This window comes from Ailuropoda melanoleuca, chromosome 5 (assembly GCF_002007445.2).
Source record: "Ailuropoda melanoleuca isolate Jingjing chromosome 5, ASM200744v2, whole genome shotgun sequence".
Taxonomy (NCBI): domain Eukaryota; kingdom Metazoa; phylum Chordata; class Mammalia; order Carnivora; family Ursidae; genus Ailuropoda; species Ailuropoda melanoleuca.
This window is the reverse complement of record NC_048222.1, coordinates 28,036,471-28,061,460: the sequence shown is the minus strand read 5'-3', so window position 1 is coordinate 28,061,460 and position 24,990 is coordinate 28,036,471. Positions and strand designations below refer to the sequence as shown.

Below are 24,990 nucleotides of genomic sequence, written 5' to 3'. Positions count from 1 at the left end.
TGGTGTTATTGTAAATGGGATGGATTCCCTAATTTCTCTTTCTTCAGTCTCGTTATTCGTGTATAGAAATGCAACTGATTTCTGGGCATTGATTTTGTATCCTGCCACCTTACTGAATTGTTCTATAACTTCTAATAGTTTGGGAGTGGATTCCTTTGGGTTTTCCATATAGAGTATCATGTCATCTGCAAAGAGAGACAGTTTGACTTCTTCTTTGCCGATTTGGATACCTTTGATCCCTTTTTGTCTTCTGATTGCTGTTGCAAGGACTTCTAGTACTATGTTGAATAATAGTGGCGAGAGTGGGCATCCTTGTCGTGTTCCTGATCTTAAGGGAAAGGCTTCCAGCTTTTCCCCATTGAGAATAATGCTTGCAGTAGGCTTTTCATAGATGGCTTTTATGAGATTGAGAAATGTACCCTCTATTCCTACACTCTGAAGGGTTTTAATCAGGAAAGGATGCTGTATTTTGTCAAATGCTTTTTCTGCATCAATTGAGAGGATCATATGGTTCTTGAGTCTTTTCTTGTTGATATGATGTATCACATTGATTGATTTGCGAGTGTTGAACCATGCTTGCATCCCAGGTATGAATCCCACTTGGTCATGATGGATAATCCTTTTAATGTACTGTTGGATTCTATTAGCAAGGATCTTGTTGAGGATTTTGGCATCCATATTCATTAGAGAAATCGGTCTGTAATTCTCCTTTTTGAGGGGGTCTTTGCCTGGTTTGGGGATCAAGGTAATATTAGCCTCATAGAATGAGTTTGGTAGCTTTCCTTCTGTTTCTATTTTTTGAAATAGCTTTAGGAGAATAGGTATTATTTCTTCTTTGAATGTTTGGTAGAATTCCCCAGGAAAACCGTCTGGGCCTGGAGTTTTATTATTTGGAAGGTTGTTTATCACTGACTCAATTTCTTCATAGTTAATTGGCCTATTTAAGAAATCTATTTCTTCCTGTTTCAGTCTTGGTAGTTTATAGGTTTCCAGGAAGGCCTCCATCTCTTCCAGATTGTTTAGTTTTTTGGCATATAGCTGTTGATAAAAGTTTCTAATAATCCTTGCAATTTCAATGGTGCTGGTCGTGACCTCTCCCTTTTCAGTCATAATTTTAATAATCTCAGTCCTTTCTCTTTGTTTTTGGACAAGTTTTGCCAGTGGTCTATCAATTTTATGGATTCTCTCAAAGAACCAGCTTCTAGTCCTGTTGATCTGCTCTACTGTGCTTCTGGTTTCTAATTCATTGATTTCTGCTCTAATCTTGGTCAACTCCTTCCTTGTCAGTGGGTTAGGCCTGTCCCTCTGTTGCTGTTCCAGTTTCTTGAGGTGAGAATATAGAAACTGCATTTTAGATTTTTCTATTCTTTTGAGTGAGGCTTGGATGGCTATGTATTTCCCCCTTAGGACTGCCTTTGCAGTATCCCATAGGTTTTGGACCGTTGTGTATTCATTCTCGTTGGTCTCCATAAATTGTTTAATTTGTTTTTTGATTTCCTGGTTTATCGAGTCATTCTTGAGCAGGATGGTTCTTAGCCTCCAAGTGTTTGAGTTTCTTCCAGGTTTTTCCTTGTGGTTGAGTTCCAATTTCAGAGCGTTGTGGTCTGAGAATATGCAGGGGATAATTTCAATCTTTTGGTATTGGCTGAGACCTGTTTTGTGTCCCAGAGCATGATCTATTCTTGAGAATGTTCCATGGGCATTTGAATAGAATGAGTATTCTTTGGTTCTGGGGTGTAGTGTTCTATATATATCTATGAGGTCCAACTCGTCGAGTATGGCATTCAAAGCCTTTGATTCTTTGCTTAGTTTTTGCCAGGGTGTTCTGTCTATTTCTGATAGTGGGGTGTTGAGGTCCCCTACTATTACTGTGTTCTTATCTATATGTCTCTTTATTTTGGTTAAGAGTTGGCTTGTGTATCTTGCTGCTCCCCTGTTGGGGGCATATATATTAATAATTGTCATATCCACTTGTTGAATACTTCCTTTAAGAATAATATAGTGCCCTTCTGTATCTCTCTCTATGGCCTCTAGTTTAAAATCCAGTCTATCTGATATGAGAATTGCTACTCCAGCTTTCTTTTGAGGTCCATTTGCGTGGAAGATGGTACTCCATCCCCTTACTCTAAGTCTGAATGCATCTTTGGGTTCAAAATGAGTCTCTTGTAGACAGCAAATGGATGGGTCATGTCTTTTTATCCAATCTGCAACCCTGTGGCGTTTTATGGGAGAGTTTAAGCCATTTAGATTGATAGAGATTATTGACAGATATGATTTTAATGATGCCATTTCTCTTTAAAGTCTTTGTATCGGTTGTGACTTGCTGCTCTGTATCACTCTTGGGGCCTTTTTACCTTTATAGAGCCCCCCTTAATATCTCCTGTAGGGCTGGTTTCGTGGTTACGAAATTGGTTAATGATTGGCGATTTTGGAACGTCTTTATTTCTCCATCAATTCTGAATGACAGCTTTGCTGGATAAAGGATCCTTGGCTGCATGTTTTTCTCTGAAAGAGCTTTAAAAATGCCCCCCCAAGCCTTTCTCTCATTCCAGGTCTCTGTAGACAGGTCTGACGTAATCCTGATACCTTTGCCTTGGTACGTGAGAAATTTCTTTGCCCTGGCCGCTTTCAATACTGTATCCTTGGATCTAATATTTGCGAATTGCACTATGACATGCCGTGGCGTAGGTTTGTCCTGGTTGAGCTTGGATGGGGTCCTCTCTGCCTCTTGGACACGAATGCTTGTTTCCCTTGCTAGATTAGGGAAGTTTTCAGCTACAATTTGTTCAAATATCTCTTCTAGACCTCTGTTTTTCTCCACCCCTTCAGGGATGCCGATGATTCTGACATTGGATCGTTTCATAGAGTCAGTAATCTCCCGTAATCTACATTCGTGGGCGTGGATTTTTTTAAGACCAGCTTCTATTTTCGTTTTTTCTTCTACTAACCCATCCTCCAATTCGCTAACGCGTTCCTCTGCCTCGGTGACCCTGGCCGTCAGAGCCTCTAGTTTTGACTGCATTTGGCTCATAGAGTTTTTAATTTCTGTCAGATTCGCTCTCATTTCTGCCCTTAGGGATTCTATATTCTCAGCAACGCTTTCTCTGATGCTTTTTTCAAGTTTACTCATCATCTTGACCATTGTTGCTCTGAATTCCATTTCTGATAATTGGGATACATCCATATGTATTAATTCTGTGGCCGAGGCCAATTCTGTGGCAGAGGCCACAGACTCATTATCTTTTCTTTGCTGGGGGGGACTTCTCCTTCTCGTCATTCTGATGAAGAGAGATTGCAGGGTTGTCCAGAGCCCAAGTGTTGACTGGGACCCAGGCCGTGCGCCCTTGTTTTATAGAGATCTTAGGGATGTGGGCTTCTTCCTTAAAGAGTTTATTTATTTATTTGAGAGAGAGAGAGACAGTCAGCAAGAAAGGGAACCCAAGCAGAGGAGTGGGAGAGGAAGAAGCAGGTTCCCGGTGGAGAAGCCCAATGAGGGACTTCTTTCCGGAACGTTGTGATCACACCCTAATCCAAAGACAGGTGCTTGGTGACTGCGCCACTCAGGCGCTCCGGGTTGTGGGCTTCTTGATTTTTCAGCCTGCCTTCTGGGGGAGGGGTCTGCCTGCAGGTACTCAGAAAACCCTGTTTGGGTAGAGTCTCTGTGTCCCTTGGGAGGGGGGATGGGGATGGGCACCTTGTGAGCCGGTATTTCTGGGCTTTTGTTCTCCGGCGGCTTTCCCTGGCGGTTTGCTATGCCTCTTCTGAGAGAGCAGCAGCGGCTGAAATTCAGCCTCTGTCTCAGAACAGAGGGATCGCGGATCGCTCCACTGATGTTCTGGCCACTTTAACTCTGTTTCTGTTGGTGCTGCTCAACCGTGCAGCATCCCGGGCTGTGCGCCCCATACCCGGAGTCCCAGCCCTCACTTCCAGCGCCGGCGCGTCTCTGTCCTTTGTGTTTCTAACCCCGCCGGCCACCAGCCGCCCCACGCGCGCTCCTGGCACTACCGGTCTCAGTCTGGTGTCTCGCGGGTGCCGTCCGCGAATCCGCCTGCTCCCCGGTGCAGGTGGCCCGCCAGCCACCAGCCCCCCTGTGTGCGCTCCTGGAGCTCCCGGTCTCAGTCTGGACCCAGTGAGCACACCGGAGTTCCGGAGCTCCGTGAGATGCTTGGTAGCTCGTGCCCCTGGCTCACGGTCTCAGTCTGCTGTCTCAAGGGTTCGGGTCCGCGGTCCGCCTGCTGCCTCGTGCAGGTGGCTACTGTTTCCCGGGGCCCAGACCTCAAGATCCCTCTTGACCATCCTAGAAAAGTGATAGCTATAAGCATATTAACCTGGTCACATACCAGCAGGTGGAGACTCTGCACTTCAGAAATTCAAGGCAAGCTGTGGCTTTCCCTTCCTCCTCTCACCTTGCAAAGATTTGTCCTGGAAAGGCCAGCATTCTTTCCTAGAGGGTGGCTGCCTGGCCAACTCTTATTTCCCTGATCATTCCTTCCATGTTTCCAAAATATGACGCAATCTGAGATTTGGTTTTAGATGTTTGAGAAACAAAGAAGCATGAAATGGACCCAAACTTAAAGCCTGGTTTTGCCTGAAGACCGAGGAGCTCAGTCTTTTACATGTTCTAACAGGTACGAGATCGCTACTATAAAATTGCATGCTTTAAAAAAAGAAACCCTTGCTGTTTCCACTCCAGTGCAAGCTGCTATTCTTTTTCACACTGAGCTTTCATTACCTTCTGCATTATCTAATGCATTCATTACTGATACTTTAGAAAGAGTGATATTTTATTTTAAATTTATATTTAAAATTATCAGAAGAATACATGTATATAGTTTTTAAATTAAACAATAGCATTGTGTTTTAATAAAACAGGAGCCTTTCATGCCTCCCTTTTCCTCCAAGGGAACACATACACACATATGTATAACCAAGATGGTATCCATACATTCCTATGTTATTGGGTGATTTTGAAAAGAGTGGATTCTGAATTATGCCAAATGCTTTTTTTACAGGGAGAATCTAAGGATCAATGAATTCATAAGGATTAAAATCATACAAAGTTTGTTCACTCACCAAAATGAAATTAAATTAGAAATCAACACAAAAATGTATTACCAAATATTTGTAAACCAAAAAACACACTTCTTCTGAGTAAACTGTGGGTCAGAGGAGAAATCAGAAGAAGATTAAGAAAGTATTTTGAGATGAATGAAATAAAACATAATATATCACAATTTATGCAATGCATGTAAATCATTGGTAATCCTATGGATAAATACAGGCTAAAATGCTTACACTAGAAGTGAGGAAAGATCTCAATAACCTAAAATTCTACCTTAAAAAACTGGAAAATTGTATAGAGCCTGAAGCCCAAATTAAGCAGGAGAAGGGAAATCATAAATATCAGAGTAGAAATCAATGGCATGGAAATCAGAAAAATAGAGAAAATCAATGGTGCAAAAATATAATTCTTTGGGAAGGTCAGTAAACTTGATAAACCTGTAGTGAGACTGATCAGGAAGGAAAGAGAGAAAGCATAATTTATAAATATCAAGAATAAGAGAAGGGCCATCACTATAGATTGTGCAGAAATTAAAATTTTAATAAAAAGAATATATCAAAAACTTTATCCTTAAAAATTGGACCACTTAGATGACATGGGAAAACTCCTTGAAAATATAAACTACTAAAAGTCACTCCTAAAGTGGTTTAATCTAAATAACATTCAAAAATCAACCAATGTAATTCACCGTATTATCAGATAAAAAACAACAAAAATTATCCACTCAATTAATGCAGAAATATATTAGATAACATCCAACACCTATTCATGATAGAAACTTTTAATAAGCTAGGAATAGGAGGAAATTTTCTCAATCTGACCAAGCTCATCTAAGAAAAACCTACTGCTAGCATGAAACTTACTGGTGAAAGAATAAATGCTTTCCCCCTAGGAGTGAGACTAAAGCAAAAATTTCTGTTCTCACCATTTCTAGTCAATATAATATCGAAGTGTCTACCCAGTGTAAAAACCAAGAAAAGGAATAAGGGTCATGCCAATTGGAAAGGACAGAATAAAATTATATTACAGGTTACATGATTGACTCTGTAATTAGGAATTGTTTTTTTCTGTAAAGGGCCAGACAGTGAATGTTGTAGGGTTTGTGCTCTAAGAGACAAAATCAAGGATATTATGTTGATACTCGATCATCCAAAATCTAACCATTTAAAAATGTAAAAGTCATCCTTAGCCCATACAATGTAGCCCATAGAGCCCACAAAAACAGTAGTTGCCTGTATTTGGTTCCTGGCCATAGTTTGTCAATTTCTTTCTTTTTTTTTTTTTAAGGTTTTACTTGTATTCCCATTATCATATAGTGTAATATTAGTTTCATTTGTACGATATAGTAATTCAACACTTCCATATAATACCAGGTGCTCAACACATAAGTGCACTCCTTAATTCCCATCACCTATTGATTTATTTATATTCTTATTTTTCTTTTTTGTGCATTTTTATTGAAATTTTAGTTAGTTAACATACAGTGTCATCTTAGTTTCAGGTGTACAATACAGTGCTTCAACAATTCTACATTGCTCAGTGCTCATCATGACAAGTGTAGTCTTTATTTATTTATTTATTTATTTTTTAAAGATTTTATTTATTTATTTGACAGAGATAGAGACAGCCAGCGAAAGAGGGAACACAAGCAGGGGGAGTGGGAGAGGAAGAAACAGGCTCCCAGTGGAGGAGCCTGACGTGGGGCTCGATCCCAGAACGCCGGGATCATGCCCTGAGCCAAAGGCAGATGCTTAGCGACTGCGCCAACCAGGTGCCCCATAAGTGTAGTCTTTAATCCCCATCACCCGTTTCACCCAACTCCCCACCCACCTCCCCTCTGGTCACCATCAGTTTGTTCTCCATATTTGAGAGTCAGTTTCTCTCTCTTTTTTTTCTTTAACTTTTGCTCATTTTTTTCTATTTATTTATTTATATATTTTTTCAACTTCTTATTTAAATTCAATTCCTGTAATAGAACATCTATAGACTCTACAAAAGAAATCCAGTATAAGGAAAAAGTGAGTCTGGCAAGGTTACTGGGGAAGTGTTCAATAAAGGTGATCAATTTTATTTCTTATACTTGCAGTGAATAATCAAAATTTGAAATTTATAATTTTTATTTACAGTAGCATCAAAAATATAAAACACTCAGGAATAAACTTGACAGAAGTTGAGTACAACCTATATACCGAAAATTATGAACCACTGTAGAGAAATTAAAGAATACCTAAGTAAATGGAGACATATGCCATGTTCAAGAACTGTAAGAATCAGCATTGCCAATATATAAATTCTTCTCTAATTGATGGGTAACTTCAACACAATTGCAATTCAGATCCATACAGACTTTATTGAAGAAATTAATCAACTTATTCTTAAATTTATATGGAAATGCAAAGGACATAGAATAGCAAGAGTAATTGTAAAACAGGATAAAGTTGGAAGGTTTATACCTTTGTACCTTATACCTTAAAAAATTATAAGTTTTTTAGGAAAGATTTTGTTTATTCATTTGAGGGAGAGAGAGTGCACACACAAGGGGGGAGGGTAAAGAAAGAAGGAAAATTAGACTCCCCACTGAGCAGGGAGCCCGGTGTAGGGCTCAATCCCAGGACCCTGAGATCATGACCTGAGCTGAAGGCAGTCACTGATGGAGCCACCCAGGTGCCCCTAAGATGGTTTTAGATAGCTACATCAAGACAGTGTGGTATGAGTGTAAAGATAAGATATATAGACAGATGGGACAGAATAGAGATTCCAGACGTAGTCCTCTATGTATATAATCAACTTTTGACAAAGGCGCCTAGGCAATTCAATGGGAAGAATGATAATCTTTATAACAAATGGTGCTGGGACAATTAGATAATCTATAAACAAAATTGAGCCTAGACCCTTGTCTCATGGTTAGTAGATACCAGGCATTATAAGAAGTACTGAGAATACAGAGATGTCCACCTAGATTTTGTCCTTAGTGAACTGACAGAAAAAAGCTTAATCAGCGACAACGATGCAAATTTGTTACCATACAAAAATGAGCTCAAAATGGATCATAGCCCTATATATAATAGTTAAAACTATAAAAATTCAGTAAGAAAACACAGGAGAAAATCTCAGTGTCTTCAGGTTAGGCAAAGATTTTGTTACTAACAAATACAGAGCACGAATTATAAAAGAAAAATCAGTAAGTTGGACTATATCAAAATTAAAAGCTGTTTTCTAGAGATACTATTATAAAAATAAAAACACAAGCCACAGAGTGGGAAAAAATATTTACAAACCTCTGATAAAGAACTTTTATCTTTAATACGTAAAGAACATTCATAATTGAGTAATAAGAGGAAAAACAACCAATTAAAAATGGCCAAAAGATTTGAAAAACACTCTCATCAAAGAAGATATACAGATGGCAAATAAGCACATGAAAAATGCTCAACATCATAGGCCATTATAAAAACTCGAATTTAATTTGATGGCATTTAACAAGATGGCACCAAACTCACTTTGGAAAATAGTTTGGCAGCTTTTAAAAAAGATAAACAAAATATACCCTATTTTTTAAAGTGTTCCATTCTTAACTATTTGCTCAAGAGAAGAGGAAATATAGATACATACAAATACTTCTACAGAGTATTTATAGAAGATTTATTTGTAGTAGCCAAAAACTGGAAACAACTCAAATATCCACCAACAGATGAATGGATAAAGAAATTATATTACATATCTAATGAACTATTCCTCAACAATAAAAAAGAAGAAATCATTAATATGTGCAACAAGATGGTTGAATCTCAAAATTATACTAAATGAAAGGAGACAGTAAAAAGAGTTCTTGTATGATTTCATTTACCTAAAATTTTAGAAAATACAAACTGATGTACAGTGAAAGAAAGCAGTTCCTGATTGCTTGGGGATTGGGGGTGGAGACTGTTTACAAAGAGCCACAAGGAAGTTTTAGGGATGATGGATATGTTCACTATCTTGATTGTGGTGATGGCCTTAAGGGTGTATGCATATGTCAAAACTCATGAAATTATTCGGTTTATATTTTTAAAGATTTACTTATTTATTTGAGAGAGACAAAGAGGGTGAGTGGGGGAGGAGCAGTGGGAGAGTGAGAGAGAGAATCCTCAAACAGACACCGCACTGAGCACAGAGCCTGGTGTGAGGCAGGGCTCCATCCCAGGACCTTGAGATCATGACCTGAAATGAAACTAAGAGTGGGATGCTCAACTGACTGAGCAACCCGGGTGCCCTGAAATTATTCACTTTAAATTTGAGCAGTTGATTGTATGTCAATTATATATCCATAAAGCTGTAAAGAGAGAGAGACAATCTAGAAACCTATCTAGGAACAGGGCATATCGTTCCATTTATCTATATTTTCTATGGACCTCTATTAAATTTCCTAATTTTTTTATGCTTCTCTCCATATATTTAATTTCATTTTTTGATATTTTACTTTTTCTGTCTGTTACAAATAGAAAAATTTCTGCAATTTTTTCATGTTTGGTGGTTATAGCCAATATTATTGTCTATATTCACTATACTGTGCATTAGATCTCCAGGACATATTTATCTACAATTGCAAGTTTGTACCCTTAAACAACATCTCTCCTATTTCTCCAAATGTATTTTTCTTATCTGCCTTCTTTTTGATTGAATCTTCCAGAGGCATGTGATGCCACCTCCCATCTGCAGAAGAGCTTTTTGTCATTACTGGTGTGGCTGCTGAAGTTCTGTGTGTATCAAAGAGCTCAAGATTGTGGGCTAGTACATTCCATTGTATTTGAATGACCCTTGTTCCATCGTTGCCCTGATCCTGGTGTTAGAAAATAGCTCTGTTATATTTTCAAGCTGTATATTCAGTAGTATTTATGTAACAGTTGTCTCCACATAACAAGAAAATGTTCTATGATAAAAGGAATAATCAGAGAAAAAAAAAGTAAAGTGTACTAGAAAATTCATTACAAAATGAAAAGATAAGTGTGGTGACAGAGAAAATGAGTATAGTGGTTATTTTTGCCCATCTATGCTTGCTGATATTTCCTTAAATTCACGTGGTCAACTCTTTCAAGCTTAATGGATTTGGATTTACTATAAATCTTAGAATATGGGACCTCTTTTCAGTAATTCTATTACAATATGACCTCACAGATGTTTGTAATTCCTAATGATAACACATTTTTTGGTATGTTTATTTTATGTGATTTTCCCTCATAATTGCAGCTCTATGCTTCTTGTTGACCTTCTTAGTAATTCAGTCTGCCAGAGACAAATGATGCTGCCTCACACCTACTTCTCTCATTGGCCAGAGAGGAAACCATTATCCCTGAAAACAGCTCCTGTGAAGTCTCTTTGTCATCGATGTCGATGTCTTTACTTAAGTGTTAGAGTTGCGTGTTAGCTGTAGGTGTCAGCGTTGTGGGTGAGGAAATAGTTGTAGGAAGCCCCTTTGTGTGTATGTGTATCTTCCCTGCCCTTGCCTCTACAAGGTTGTCCTAATCTCAAAGGGAGATGATAGGATCAGCAGTAGGATGAGGGGACAGATATCACTCCAGATCCCAAAGTCACAAATCAGGTCATTGATCTCAAACTAGGGGTGGCCTGGCACTAGCAAGTATTGCAAGAAATATATGAATATAAATATCAGGAGCTTAACGTGTTTCCCAGTTGGGAAATCCAGGACAAAGTTCTTGCATAAGGGGTCAAATGAACATCAGAGTCAAATAAAATCATTTATAACCCAGTTGTGTCCCTGATCCTGCCTCTAATCCATGAAAATTGATTAGAGACCAGACCCAGTGAAGAGTAGCTGATTCTTACATTTTCTAGGTCAACAAAGATTCCATGGTACACTAATGAATTAGAAGGAAATAGGACTGAGGGTAGGGGAAGTGTGCACGGGTGCCTCCCCGTTGTTTGGGGGCTCATTTATTTTCCCAGGGAGCCTAATGGAGTGGTAGAACTCTAGTACAAAGCGACTGGTACTATTCTACTTTTTTGTTTCTATTATTCTATTTTTATTATTGAGGGCTTACTATATGCCGAGGACCTTTCTATATACCTTATGAGTATTGGCTCACCAAGCCCTCACAACAGTCTTTGAGGAGGTGTGATAATCATTGTTCACAGTTACAGAGGAGGAAACTGGTGCAGGGGAGTATACTTGCGTGCTGCGCAACATTAGTCAGTGGGAAAGCCACAGTTCAAACACAGGCAGTCTGGTTCTAGAGGGATATGCTTAGCCCTTATGCAACACTGCCTCTCATAGCTCCTGGGCCAGTCTTTATGATCCCCACTTCCATTATTCAAAAGAGGTAAATGAATGTGGGTCTGCCTGGATCTTCCTTCACTCCCCGCCCCCCATCCAGGACCAGCCCTCTCTCAGGAGATAGAAATTTTCACTGTTGTTGCTAAGTTCTGTTCTGTCAGATCACTAATGGGCAAGGTCTGTGTGGACATCTCTGTGTTCTCAGTAGTTATTATAATGCCTGGAATCTATGAAGTAGATGCCTAGTAAATAAAAATAAATAATTTATAAATAAACATCCACACATAGACTTGACTGTATGAATGTATACTCCACAGATTCTGCATGGGTTAGAAACCTGAAACTATCTTAATCTTATGTACACATTTTATGAACTGTCATCCTTTGTGGTTAGTAAAACTTCTCTTCTCACAGCAAGACAAGTACCCGTGGTCATTTCCAGCTCAGAGGGGAAGGGCTTGTATGTGCACCAGCATGAGGGGAATACTTCAGACAACCCGCTCCTCCCATGGAAGAGAGTGCCCTGTCCTTGTCAGCGTTCCCATCTCAACATCTGAATACCCCAGTGTTTATGGGTCCAAAATTTAGATCATGTGTAAAGTGTGAGAGCCTTCTTTGTCTCTGTTCTCCTCACTTTTAAGTGAAATATGATATAAATTTATTGTTTCAATTTTTTAATGAATTTTTAAGTATTAAATTATACTTGAGGGAAATGAGAAAGGTTGATGGCAAAGGCCATGTAAAATGATTGAGAAGTATGAAAACACTAGTTTGAAAAGATACACGCACCCCTATGTTTATCATGGCATTATTTACAATAGCCAGGTTATGGAAGCAGCCCAAGTGCCCACTGCTATATGAATGGATAAAGAAGATGTTGTGTGTGTGTGTGTGTGTGTGTATTCCATCGTGTATATATATGGATGTATACGGAATGTAAGTGTGTGTGTGTATATATATAGAATATCACTCAGCCATAAAAAAGAATGAAATCTTGCCCTTTGCAACAACATGGATAGAACTAAAGAGTATAATGCTAAATGAAATAAGTCGGTCAGAAAAAGACAAATACCATATGATTTCACTCACATGTGGAATTTAAGAAACAAAACAAAGAAAAAAAGAGACAAACCCAAAACCGACTCCTAACTAAAGATTAGTTGGCAAACTGATGGTTGCCAGAGGGCAGGTGGGTGGGGGATGGGTGAAATAGGTAAGGGGATTAAGAGCACACTCACTGTGCTGAGAACTGAATAATGTATAGAATTGCTGAATCACTACATGGTAGACTTGAAACTAATATAACACTGTATGTTAACTATACTGGAATTAAAATAAAATAATAAAAATAAATGAATAAGAAATAAGTAAATAAAAAGATTGAGAAGTGGGTTTAGCAGTTCAAATGAGATTGAAAACTGTAATTGTGTTGCCTTGACAGTAGGTGGTACCACAAGCCTGGTGGAGATGAACAAAGGGCGAGAATGTTTGGTCACTCAACTTCAGGAGTTCTGTTGTGACTAATAGCTCCTCACGTGGATTTCATTTAACTGTTGTGTTTTTAAAGCTAAACACAGCATATTTGTCAGTCAATACTTGAATCAGGATGAGGAGAAAACAAGATCACCTTTATTGTATTCTGGATGCTTGAGTGACATTTCCTTCCAAGCTTTGAAGATATATATGTAGATATAGATATAAATAGAAAGATGTTAGAGGCTTGAGATCATAGTGAATAGGCTAATTTGTAAGTACTTTGAAATTTCACATATGATAAACAATTTTGTTTTGTCACTAAATGTCCTAAAACATTGTTTTTGAAGGACTGTATATAATTGTGCCATAATTTGTTTATTTAGTCCTTTAAAATTTTGTACGTTTATGGAAATTAATTGAAACCTTCTTTAGCATCTTTATTGAATGGTTGGCTTTCCCTGCAATAGAATGTGAGCATCCATTTATTAACCATACCCTCCCCCAATCCCCCTAATAAAAGGCTGAAAGTTTGCTTTTGCACTATATGAGTCACCTAAAGAAAGAAACTTCACATTGTGATATTTCCAGTGAATTGTCAGTCAAGTAAGCCCAAAGCTCATCTTTTCATAAGCTTCTTACTGCTACAGTCTCTTAAGCCACTTTTTTTTTCTTCAGAAGACATGACACTCTTGAAATATAGAATTTTATTTAGAAACTATTTAAAGTAGAAAAAAAAACCCTGTCAAGAAAGACCAGGTGGAAAATGGGTTCCCAATAAACTGGAATTTTAGGGCAACAAAAGTCTAAAAGGCCACGAAAGAGAAATAGCACCACTGTTACTTGAACAATGGCTGGTTACTTGCATTATTTGGCATTGTTAATCCCTGAATCTGGGTTTTCCTTAGAATTCCACACAGAGCATGCACTACACAACAATTTTATCATAAAATATCTGCTTTCTACACACATTTTAGGACAAGCTACCACTAGGAACAAATCAATACAAATACATCAGGGGCTGAACAATCTCAGTAATGGGTGACACATATTTTGCAGAATTCTGCCAAACAAAGGAACTGAACAGGCTAGGGGCAAAGCAAATGAGGAAGAGTTAAGGAATGAAATATTTTAAATATTAATAATTAATTCAGGCATGGTACTGTATCTTCTGCAAAAGAAAATTAACATTTAGTAACATGCTAACAAATTTTATCTCCAAGAGATTAACACACTGGCAAAGTATTCTGATAACAGTGGGGGGCGGTGGACAGCAGGTACGAAGACCCAACCTTGCGCCCAAGGTAGCCATGGCCTTCACTGGTCACTCCCTTTGCCAGAGGTCCAGAAAGAACTTGCAGCATGACCACTGGCCTGCTGAACTTACACTCTAAGCAACAAACTTTTAAGGAGCCAAACAGGAGTCCCCAGTAGGCGAGGGGAGCAGAGAAGAGAAACATGTTCAATGTAAATTTAAAAGACAGCAAAATGAGGCACAACCCCCGTTCAAATCCCAGAGATGGGGGCAAATCCCCAAAAGTAATTGTTAGATTTAAAAATCAGACACACCTCATTTCCCAAAAAACACAATACGTAGAAATTTCAGGGATAACTGGAAAAATCGTCAGAGAAATGTTTGGTGAAATTCAAGCTCTTCAACTCAAACATCTGAGGGCTGAAACATACCCTCTATTCATCCAGGCAACAATGCTTCTTGCTTTTTAGAGCAAGGATACTATTGGTCAAGGACACCAAATGGCTTTACAGAAAAACTTTTTAAACTTTCGTTTTGGGCCGAGGTCAAGGTCTTTGAGGATTCGAGCAGCTCTGCTAGGCCTGTGAACAGCAGATTCCAAAGGTCCGGAGGTCAAGTCCTTCTTCCTTCTCAGACACAATGTTGAACAGGTAAAATCTCCCGTCATGTTACATTTTATATTTTGAAATATGGAAACATATTTTAAACACGATTAAGGTATTTATTTATTAAAACGTTCTCTGCCAAGATTTCACATTAGCTTAAAATTCAAATCAGTCTTTACATTTCTCTGCTGAGGTCTCCACCTCAGTGTATCACATAAAAACACCTTCTCCGGCAATCAGTGTTACCAGTGTCCACACGGTGAGCCCCATGGTCAGCCTCTTTGCTCCCTAGGTGACCCAACCACATGTTAATACTTCTCTGCTACAGGGTAAAATCTCCTAACTTAAACAATTGGAAAAGGGGTGAAACTTCTGCAAAGTGAACCTTAAAAAGAGGTACTGTTTGCTCGTGAAAAGAAGCCAGTGGGTCCTCTAAGAATAAGAAAAGGTGGTATTTTACGGTTAAACGCATGATTTAGAGTGAAGAATTCAGATGTTGCTCTGCTGGTCCAGGCTGTTCATACTCTTCTTGTTCCTCCTGTGGGCCCCCTTCATCAGGTATCACAAAGCCTTCACCTGTGGCATAGAGAATGTCCACCATCTTCTGCAATTCCCTCTCGTTCTCCTGGCAAATCAATGCAATGTTCCTTAGCTTTCCAAAGTGGAAGTCTCTTTCTTTCCCCAAGTCTTCGGCGGTGAGTTTCAATACGTTGGCCTGCTCCATCAGTTCAGCTGCTTCTTCATCCCCGGTGCCCACACCAGGATTCTTTCTCACCCCCCTCCCCCCGCCCGGCCAGCCTCAGGGGTTGCAGTAGTTCTGGGTGTTGCGATCGGCCTCTGTGGAGCCCACTGCTAGAGCTGAGGGGTTTGTTCCGTTTGTTCAGAACTGGAGCAATGAAGGAGGGAGCCATTGCTGTTTTTGGCAGCTACAGGATCATAGTCTTTTCCATCATGATTTGCATCAAAAAACTTCTTAAACCACTGAACAAATTCAAAATTGTCCTGAAACATTCCTTTTACCAATTTGTCCACAGGAATTATTTTGTCAACATCCATTCTCTTAAAATCTGCTTGTAGTATTTTGAAGTTCTGGATGTACTCATGTTCAAGCTTAGCCTGGAATTTCACTTTCTTCAAGGCATTGGAGCCAGGGAACAGCATGTCCGTAAACTGACAATAGGCAGCCCCTGAGCACAACTGCTCGATCTTCGTCAGATTCCACAGCAGAGACTCATTGATCCAGGCCAGCGTGTCATGTGGACTTAGGTTATCGCTGGTGACTGACGTTGAGTTCAGTTCACTGCCGTCTTGGGCTCTGGGCAGGACTGCGTCCACTGCCTGTGCCCAGCTTCAGTTCCATTGTCATCTTGTTCCTTAAGCCACTTTTTTAAAAAATAGTTTATTTATTTATATTACAGAGAGTGTGTGTGTGAGCAGGGGGTGGGGCAGAGGGAGAGAGAGAATCCTCAAGCAGACTCCCTGCTGAGCACAGAGCCTGACACAGGGCTTGATCGCAAGACCTGGAGATCATGACCTGAGCTGAAATCAAGAGTGGGCTGCTTAACTGACTGAGCCACCCAAGTGCCCCTCTTAAGCTACAATCTTACATGCCTCATTTCAAAATGTGAACTAATAACCAATGAAGAAAAGATACTTTTTGGAAATCCAACAATGTGATGAAGAAGGACTCAATGAACAAAAAGAGAAAAAATGATCTCAGGGCTAAGGCAGGGAAGAAAAACAACTTAAACAAATAATTATTATTTTCAGAGATTTGAAATACTATAAAAAATAACAAATTGGAGAACAAGACTGTTCTTTAGAAATTATAACAGTGTATAGAGAAGAGAGAGAGTTAAAAAATAATGTAGTAAAAGGAGGAAATGCTGTACTTGGTTATTTTTGTTGCTGTTGTTGTTTTGTTTTTGTTTTTGTTTTTTTTAAAGAGAGAAAGAGAAAGAAGGTGCAGGTGGGGAGAGAGGTGGGGGAGAGGGAGAGAGAATCTCAAGCAAGCTCCACGCTCAGCACAGAGCTCAAGGCAGGGGTCAATCCCAGGACCCTGAGATCATGACTTGAGCTGAAACCAAGAGTCAGATGCTTAACTGACTGAGACGCCCAGTCACCCCTGTACTTGGTTAGTGTTGACCATTCATTATTTTTAATGACTTTTAGAATCTTTCAGTTCTCTGATTGCCCTGTTTTCATAGAATTTTATTTTTATTTTATAGGGGTAATAGTTTTATAACCTAGTAATTTTTTCTGTTTTAGTAATAAAGATGTAAAACATAGAGAAAAGTTGAAAGAATACAAAGAGTATGCATGTACTAAATATACGTATAATATTTTTTCTGAAATTGTACACATCATGGCCCTTTATCTTTAAATACTGCAGTGTATATTTCCTAAGAAAATTCCTTTTTAAAATATAACCAGAGTATACCTATTAACTTCATTAAATTTAGTACTTTTATCTAATCTACTGTTTGTATTCTTATTCTTATATAGGTTTTGTTTGAAAATAAATTAAGTCCAAAATTATATTCCCATCTGTGAACATGGTATGTCTCTTCAATTAACTCATGGTTTTATGCTCCATGGTAAATTTTTGTAATTAAAGATTTTAATCTTTATATTTCTTTCTCAAAGTAAAGCCTTGCAACGTTACATTTCTGTTCCTATTTTGAATGAAAATTCACTCCACCTTCTCTCTGCTTCCCCCTGCTGCTACTGTATATTTTATTTGTGGTTATTAGCAGCTTGGACTGACTGAGCCAAGCGATGTTGCCTCTCCATATGTTCCTCAGTGGTTGGAGAAAAATGATTCAATGATNGTCACTCTACCTTCTCTCTGCTTCCCCCTGCTGCTACTGTATATTTTATTTGTGGTTATTAGCAGCTTGGACTGACTGAGCCAAGTGATGTTGCCTCTCCATATGTTCCTCAGTGGTTGGAGAAAAATGATTCAATGATATTCAATGATATTAATGAGCTTCTGCAAAGGCTATTTATCATCATGCTTTCTTTTTGCCACAAATCTTGTCTCGTAAACTTTTCCAGTGTCAGACAGTTCCTCTCCTCCTGCAAGAGCTAAGTGTGTAAGTACTCTCTCATAACCTGGTTTACTTCTCTCAAAAAGTTAGGATTATTGGGGGGCGGTGTACTTTGGAGAACCCATATAGTTTTCAATAGATTACTTGATTTGAAAAGGACTCATCAAGTTAATGTTTCAAGGACATTAGTAATTGCTTTTTAGAAGTTTTCCTGAAAAAAAAAAATAAACAATGGGAGAATCCCTATTAACAGGTGGTGTCTAAAGAAGCACAGTCTGCATGAAGGCAAGGGGTTTGGGGTCCAGAGACAAGCTATAATGAAAGCAGGACAGAATCTTAATATCTGCAAAAGGCTGGGAATGGAAAAATAATTCCTGCATGAAGGAAGATGCTAGAAATGAGCAATTTAAGCAGATCCTAAAAACATGTCTCAAGGCAGAGGCCCAAGGAGACCCACCTGCCAGGCAGCAGCCTGGGACTTGCTACACATGCTAGCATGGATTCCAGACATTCATGGACAGTGAAAGAAGCCATTGAAATCATGCAGATGAAATGAAAAACATGAGATGGCAAAAAGGTCTAAATATCTCATTAATTTCAGTAAATGCAAATGGACTAAACTTTTGAATAAAAGACAGAGATCGACAGATTGATCACAAAATATAAATTTGGGTGATATTATTCATGAGACATGTGACTAAAAACATAGAGGCCATTTCAGAGATTGACTGCAAAAGATGGAAAGGATCCGTCATACAAGTGCTGAGTAAATAAAATTGGTATGGACATATTAAGGTCAGAAACTAAATTTTAAGGAAAGAGGCACCTGGCTGGCTCAGTTGATAGAACACGCAACTCTTGATGTTGGGGTAGTAAGTTCAAGCCCCATGTAGGGTGTAGAGCCTACTTTAAAAAAACAAAATTTTCAGGAAAAACATTGTGGAAGAGAAGGACTCATGTAATGATAAACATTCACCCTATCAGGAACCATAGAAAAACACTAAGCATATGTGCATCTAATACAATAACCTCAAAGATAAGAATAAAACTCAATACAATATACAGGTAGAAGATGGTGAAATCAAACCATTGTAGTAGGGTGTTTAATATATATCATAGGTCGTGCAGGAGAGAGAAAGGATATAGATGATTTAAACAACAGAATTAGTAAACTTGACCTAATGAACTTGGATATATTTAAAGTTATTGTCAAAGTTCTAATGCATGTGCTGGGTGTTGGATTCACCACAGCTTATTATAGTATTGAAAACAAACAAAAAAGATGAAAAAATAAGCTTAGACGAATAAGAGTGAGTCATAAACCAAGAATTATGATCATTCAAAATCTTTACCCCTTGTGTGTATGTACAGGCGAGAGAGAGAGAGAAAGAAAGATTGGGATGCATTTGACTTGATAGAAACAGCCATGAATTTCTTTTTAATATAAATTTTCCTGAAATCCAGCCATTGTAGGACAAGCTTCCTTCCCAAATCACCCTTGTTTTTGATCTTTTGAAAATAGGAGAAACCACTCAAATGACTTATTTGAGTTTGCATCACCTCCAATCTGTGGCTGTCTTTCTCTCAGTTACCATGTTTCCCTCCCTGCCACAGTTCTTCCATTTTCCCTCTCTGTTTATTCTCCCCTCTTCACTGCCTTACTCTGTGCTCCCAGCAGCTGATCCACATGGAATTACCTCCTAGCTCCTTGATAGCATTGAGTAATGAAGAGCATATTCAGAGGATTGGAGGAAGAGAGGAAATTGGGCTGACCTCTTCCCCTCTCCCCGCCCCTACTCCAATGTGGGCAGGTCACAGGAGGCTGCCAGTTTCATTAATTAGAAGGTCACATATGTTATCAGGTGGCTCTCTACACAGTGGTCTCTTCCTCCCAGGCCCCTTTATTACTCCATTCCTCCATCCCTTCAGGCTTGAGGAGGGTAACAATGCTCCTTCTGTCCCTAGCCTAGGAAACCTCTCTCTTGCTATGATTTGCCTACACTCTGATGATCACAGCTTTGTAAATAGATCCTTTATTAAACTCTTTTCATAATAAGTAATTTGAGTTTTCCATCTCTTTCCTGCCAAGACCCTGACTGATATACATTTAAACCCAACTTCCAACTGCCTCCTTCCTCCCAGAATGTCCCTCACGTTCTGTGCTAAAACCTGAGTAGTTGTCCCTTGATAGTAGCATGAAATCTTAATATTTTCCACCAGTCATGGGGCCAGGTCAGGAAACATCCATAATTTCTTTTCTTTTCTTTTTTTTTTTTAAGATTTTATTTATTTATGCGACAGAGACAGAGATAAAGACAGCCAGCGAGAGAGGGAACACAAGCAGGGGGAGTGGGAGAGGAAGAAGCAGGCTCATAGCAGAGGAGCCTGATATGGGGCTCAATCCCATAACGCCAGGATCACGCCCTGAGCCGAAGGCAGGCGCTTAACCACCGTGCCACCCACCGTGCCACCCAGGTGCCCCAGGAAACATCCATAATTTCTTTTTTTCTTTTTTTTTTTAAAAGATTTTATTTATTTATTCGACAGAGATAGAGACAGCCAGTGAGAGAGGGAACACAAGCAGGGGAAGTGGGAGGAAGAAGCAGGCTCATAGCGGAGGAGCCTGACGTGGGGCTCGATCCCAGAACGCCGGGATCACGCCCTGAGCCGGAGGCAGACGCTTAACCGCTCTGCCACCCAGGCGCCCCGAGAAACATCCATAATTTCTAACTGTAGTGTCAACAAATGAAACTCTAGGACAAAGGATAAAACATTAATTTACAGAGTAGGGAATGAGTGGTAGGGATGTAAGAAATTAGGGTACCTGTCAGTGTTGCAACATGAGGTCTCTTGGGAAGTACGTCCACATACACTAAAGATGTGAAACTACTAGAAGATTATCACAATAATATATACTGAAAAGAGCTAGAAGTTCAGAAAAAGTGTTCTACAGATATCAGAAAGTAGGAGGGAAATCAGCTATAGCTGAGTGGAAGATGAAACTTAATATTTTGTGCAGATATTGGAAAAGGACACATCAAATCAAAGAAGCTAGAATTGTTTTATGCATATCAGCGGTATGCACTCAACCAGCTCATACAAGCTTGCAAGAACAAATACTTCATGAACTTTGCAACTCAGATGTTAAAAATTAAATCATATAACCTCATAATTAATACTAAAAACAAAAGAAACAAATACTAAAAAGTCCTGGCTTCCTAATTATTTTACTACATGTTACTCTTGTATATGCCCTTGAGGTTATTTATAACTGTTGTAGGTATATGTTGGAAATGCTACACAAGGGTGTTCTGCTGAGCATCCATTTCCAACTCTTGGTTCAGCAACATCATGTTGGTAACTTGAATCAGCTATGGTGGGAGTATTTATCCTATGGAAATCAACAAATGCTCTAAATTGGGGCTTGACTTACTGTTTGGTTGATTGTTTAGATCAGAGGTTGGCAATTTTTTTTCAAGGCCAGGTTGAAAATATTTCAGGCTTTCAGGCCATATGGTTTCTGTCACAACTCCTCAATTCCCGTATTGTGGTGCTAAAGATGCCATTGACAATATATAAGTTAATGAGCATGGCTGTGTTCCAATAAAGCCTTACTTACCAAGATATGTGGCAGTCCATTGCCTGCAGTTTGTAGACTTGGTTTAGACTTAAGATTGATGGATGCAGATTAAACTTAGAAAGATATCACATTTGTAGCCAATCCATTGTGAATAGCACAAAAATGGGAGAAAATATCCTTCCAATATTTGAAAACTATTATCTGACTGAGCAAAAGTGTTTCTCACATCATGGAAAAGTAAGTGAAGTTCTGACACATCTTTTTGGTCTCCTTTTCCTTATTAATGCAAATGAAAATATCTGTCTTTTTGATAAAAATGAAAGTATAAAGACTTGATCTCCTACTTCTGTAAAAATACCAAAGTAAAACATTGACTTAAAACTGGTCCAGGATCATGAAATTTCTGGAACTATAATGGAAGAGATAGAGCCACTTGCCAGGGCGTTTATATAGCCAGCAGCATACAGGACTCTTATAAGGGAAAAAAAAGCCCTAACAAAAATGAGATCACCATATAAAATACAAATCCAAAACATGAAACACCCGCAATAATCACAAGGAGATAAATGAAGAGGACTTCTGGTCAAAATGGTGCCAAGACATTGAAATTGGATAAATCCTCCCATTCTACAGCTGCAGCACTGACAGAGAAATGAAAAAGGAGAAACAAACAAAGAGGGGTTGCTGGAGGGTCCATGCTACCCATGCCAGAGCTAACAAAGACGAGATGTGGACTGCCATTCCCCACACTCATCCAGCTGCACTAGCAGGCCCAGTATCCCTTGGTCATCTAGAGGCAGAGACTGACCCAGGCCCAATAGTTCCTGCAATTCTGCTCCCAGGAGAAGGAGGAAGCACAGGTTGGTGCTTCTCGCACCCTATGGTACCAGCAAAGGGCAAGCAAGAAGCCTTACAGCAGTGGGGTGGCTGGAGACCAGACCAAAGGACATTCCCTCCTCTGGCTGATTGACCCCATCCCCCATCTAGCAGCACCTGTTGTCCTATGGGGTCCATTCCCATGGATGACACCAACTGAAACTGAGTAAGAGGCCCCAGTGGTACAAAGTGAATGAAACAGACCAGGATGGCACTGCAAGGGCTCTGAAAACAAAATTGTCTTTAGAACCACAGACCAAAAGAGGATGCCAGCATGCATTTAATCCCAAAAAGGGGACTGCCTACTAAAATAAAAGATTTTAATAGGATCCTGAGTCTCCTAATATAATAGCAAAAGTGTCTAGGATACTATAAAATATTGCTCTTGTCGTACTGAGAATTAGGAAAAGAACAACTTGAATGAGAAAAAACAATCAACTGATACCAATACCAATCAGATATTGGAAGTATCAAATTAGAAACTTAAAGCATTTAGTACCAAATGCTTAGACAAGCAATTGTGAATTTTCTTAAAAAAATTAAAATAATAGAAAATCTAAGTAAAGAAATAAAAGTTGTAAAAAAGAACTAAATGGAAATTACAGAGCTGAAAGATAAAATAAATAAAATAATTGCCAGGTGGGTTCATTTGTAGAGTGGAGATGACAGAATCAGCCAACTTGAGAATAGATCAACAGAATTTACTCAGTTTGAACAACAAAGAGGAAATAGACCGAACGAAATAGACAGACACACTGAGATTTATGGAGTAATGACAAAAGAACTAACATTTTCATCATTGGAAACCTAGAAGAAGAGGGAAAAGAGTGTGGGGCTGAAAAAGCATTCGAAGAACTAATGGCTGAAAGTTTCCAAATTTGGATAAAAACATAATCCTACATGCTCAAGAAGTTAAGCTAAGCCCAAGTAGGATAAACCCAAAGACACCTAGAGTATTGAATTTGTGGAAACATAAAACGAAGAAAAAAATTTTAAAGGCAACAAGAGAGTAATGTTTTTTTAGGGAGACATTAAATTGAATGACAGTTGATTTCTCATCTGAAACCACAGAAGCCAGGTAGAAGTGGTACAATGTTTTTCAAGTCCTGAAAGAAAAGAACTGTCAATCATGAATTCTCTATCTGGCAAAAGTATCTTTCAGGAATGAAGGGGAAAGAAAGACACTCAGGCAAAGGAAAACTAGGAAAATGTTGTCACTACAAATCTATCCTTAAAATGGGTAGAATGGGTAAGAATGACTAACGGAAGTTTTCTGAACAGAAAAAAAATGATAGCAGAAGAAGGTTTGAGATTTCAGAAAGGACAGAACATCAACAGAAAGGGTAGAAATTGTTCTAAGTAGAATATACTGTGCTCTCCTTCTCTTAATGAGTCCCTTAACTCATATTTGATGGTTGAATTAAATTGATAGTGCCATTTGAAGTGGTGCTCGAAATATGTAGAAGAAATACTTAATGTCATTATATTTAAAAAGTGGAAAATGTAAGGTACTAATGGTACGAAGTGTAAGGAATCTGTACTTCACTTGGGCTGGGAAAATATCAACACCCATTGAGTGTGATAAATTACATGTGTATATTTCAACACCTAGAGCAACCATTATAAAGACTATACAAAGCAACATATTAAAAAAAAGATTTAAAAACATGGTTGTGGTCAAATACAAAAGAGAACTTCAAAAACACAGAAATGCAAATAGAAAATGAGGCTAAAATCTTGACTTCCATGTCTGGAAGCAGACTTCATTAGATTTGGTTACTAGTGGGGGAAAAAAATGGAAAGTTCTCCATGTGGAAAGGAGACTCAAAGATGGACTTTCTGCTTCCGGCTAGGGGCTGAGGTTTGTCTCCTCCTGATTTTAAGGGAGGTTGAGGAAAGTGTTTCCAAACACTGTGTACTATAGATAATAGAGAGATGAGAGGATATAGAAACAGTTTCCCCATCAGGAGGTAAAACAGCCAAGCATGACTTCTCTGAGATTAAAATTGTCCCAGATATCTTGGTGACAGAATAGACCTGAATGGCCATTGGAGAACTGGCTTTTCAATTGGGAGCCTACAGAGCTGGGGTGGAGGTGGCTAAGAACTGAAGGTCGGGAGAGTAGAGTATGGAGGAAAAGAAAGGGGAGGTGGGTGAGGAGGAGTCCAAGATGGCAGAGGAGCAGGAGGCTTAAATTTCGTCTGGTCCCAGGAATGCAGCTAGATAGCTATCAGACCATTCTGAACACCTACAAACTCAACTGGAGAATGAAGAAAAGAATAGCAGCAACTCTAAGAACAGAATAGCCACCACTTTCTGCAAGGAACCCAGTTTAAAACAGGAGTTGAGCTCCAGCTCGGCGTTCCAAGATGGCGGAGGAGCAGGAGACCTAAAGTTCGTCTGGTCCCAGGAATTCAGCGAGAGAGCTACCAAACCATTCCGAATACCTATGAATGCAACTGGAGAATGAAGAAAAGAGTAGCAGAAACTCTATGAACAGAAAGGCAACCACTTTCTGCAAGGAGGAGAAAAGATGGAGGAGGAGTAGGCGACCCTTTCTCAGCTGGTCCGAGTCGAGCTGGATATCTACCAGACCATTCTGAACACCCACAGAATCAGCCTGAGACGCAGGAAGATACATCTGGATCTCTACAAATGAACATCTCCAGTGCTGAGTATTGAGGTACGAAGCGGGGAGCTGTGAATCCGAGCACAGATATAGGAAGATAAAGGGAAGGGGGAGGGAGCCTCTGCGCTCAGGCGCCGGGAAGCAATAGCCCCTTGTGCTGGGGAGCGGGCTGGACTCTCAGACCAGCAC

The 24,990-nt window shown here is 39.2% G+C and overlaps 1 pseudogene; it reads right to left on the bottom strand.

Moving 5' to 3' along the window:
* Nucleotides 1-15,141: 15,141 nt before the first annotated feature.
* On the bottom strand, nucleotides 15,142-21,307 carry LOC100467460 (annotated as a pseudogene).
* Between the last annotated feature and the right edge of the window lie 3,683 nt (nucleotides 21,308-24,990).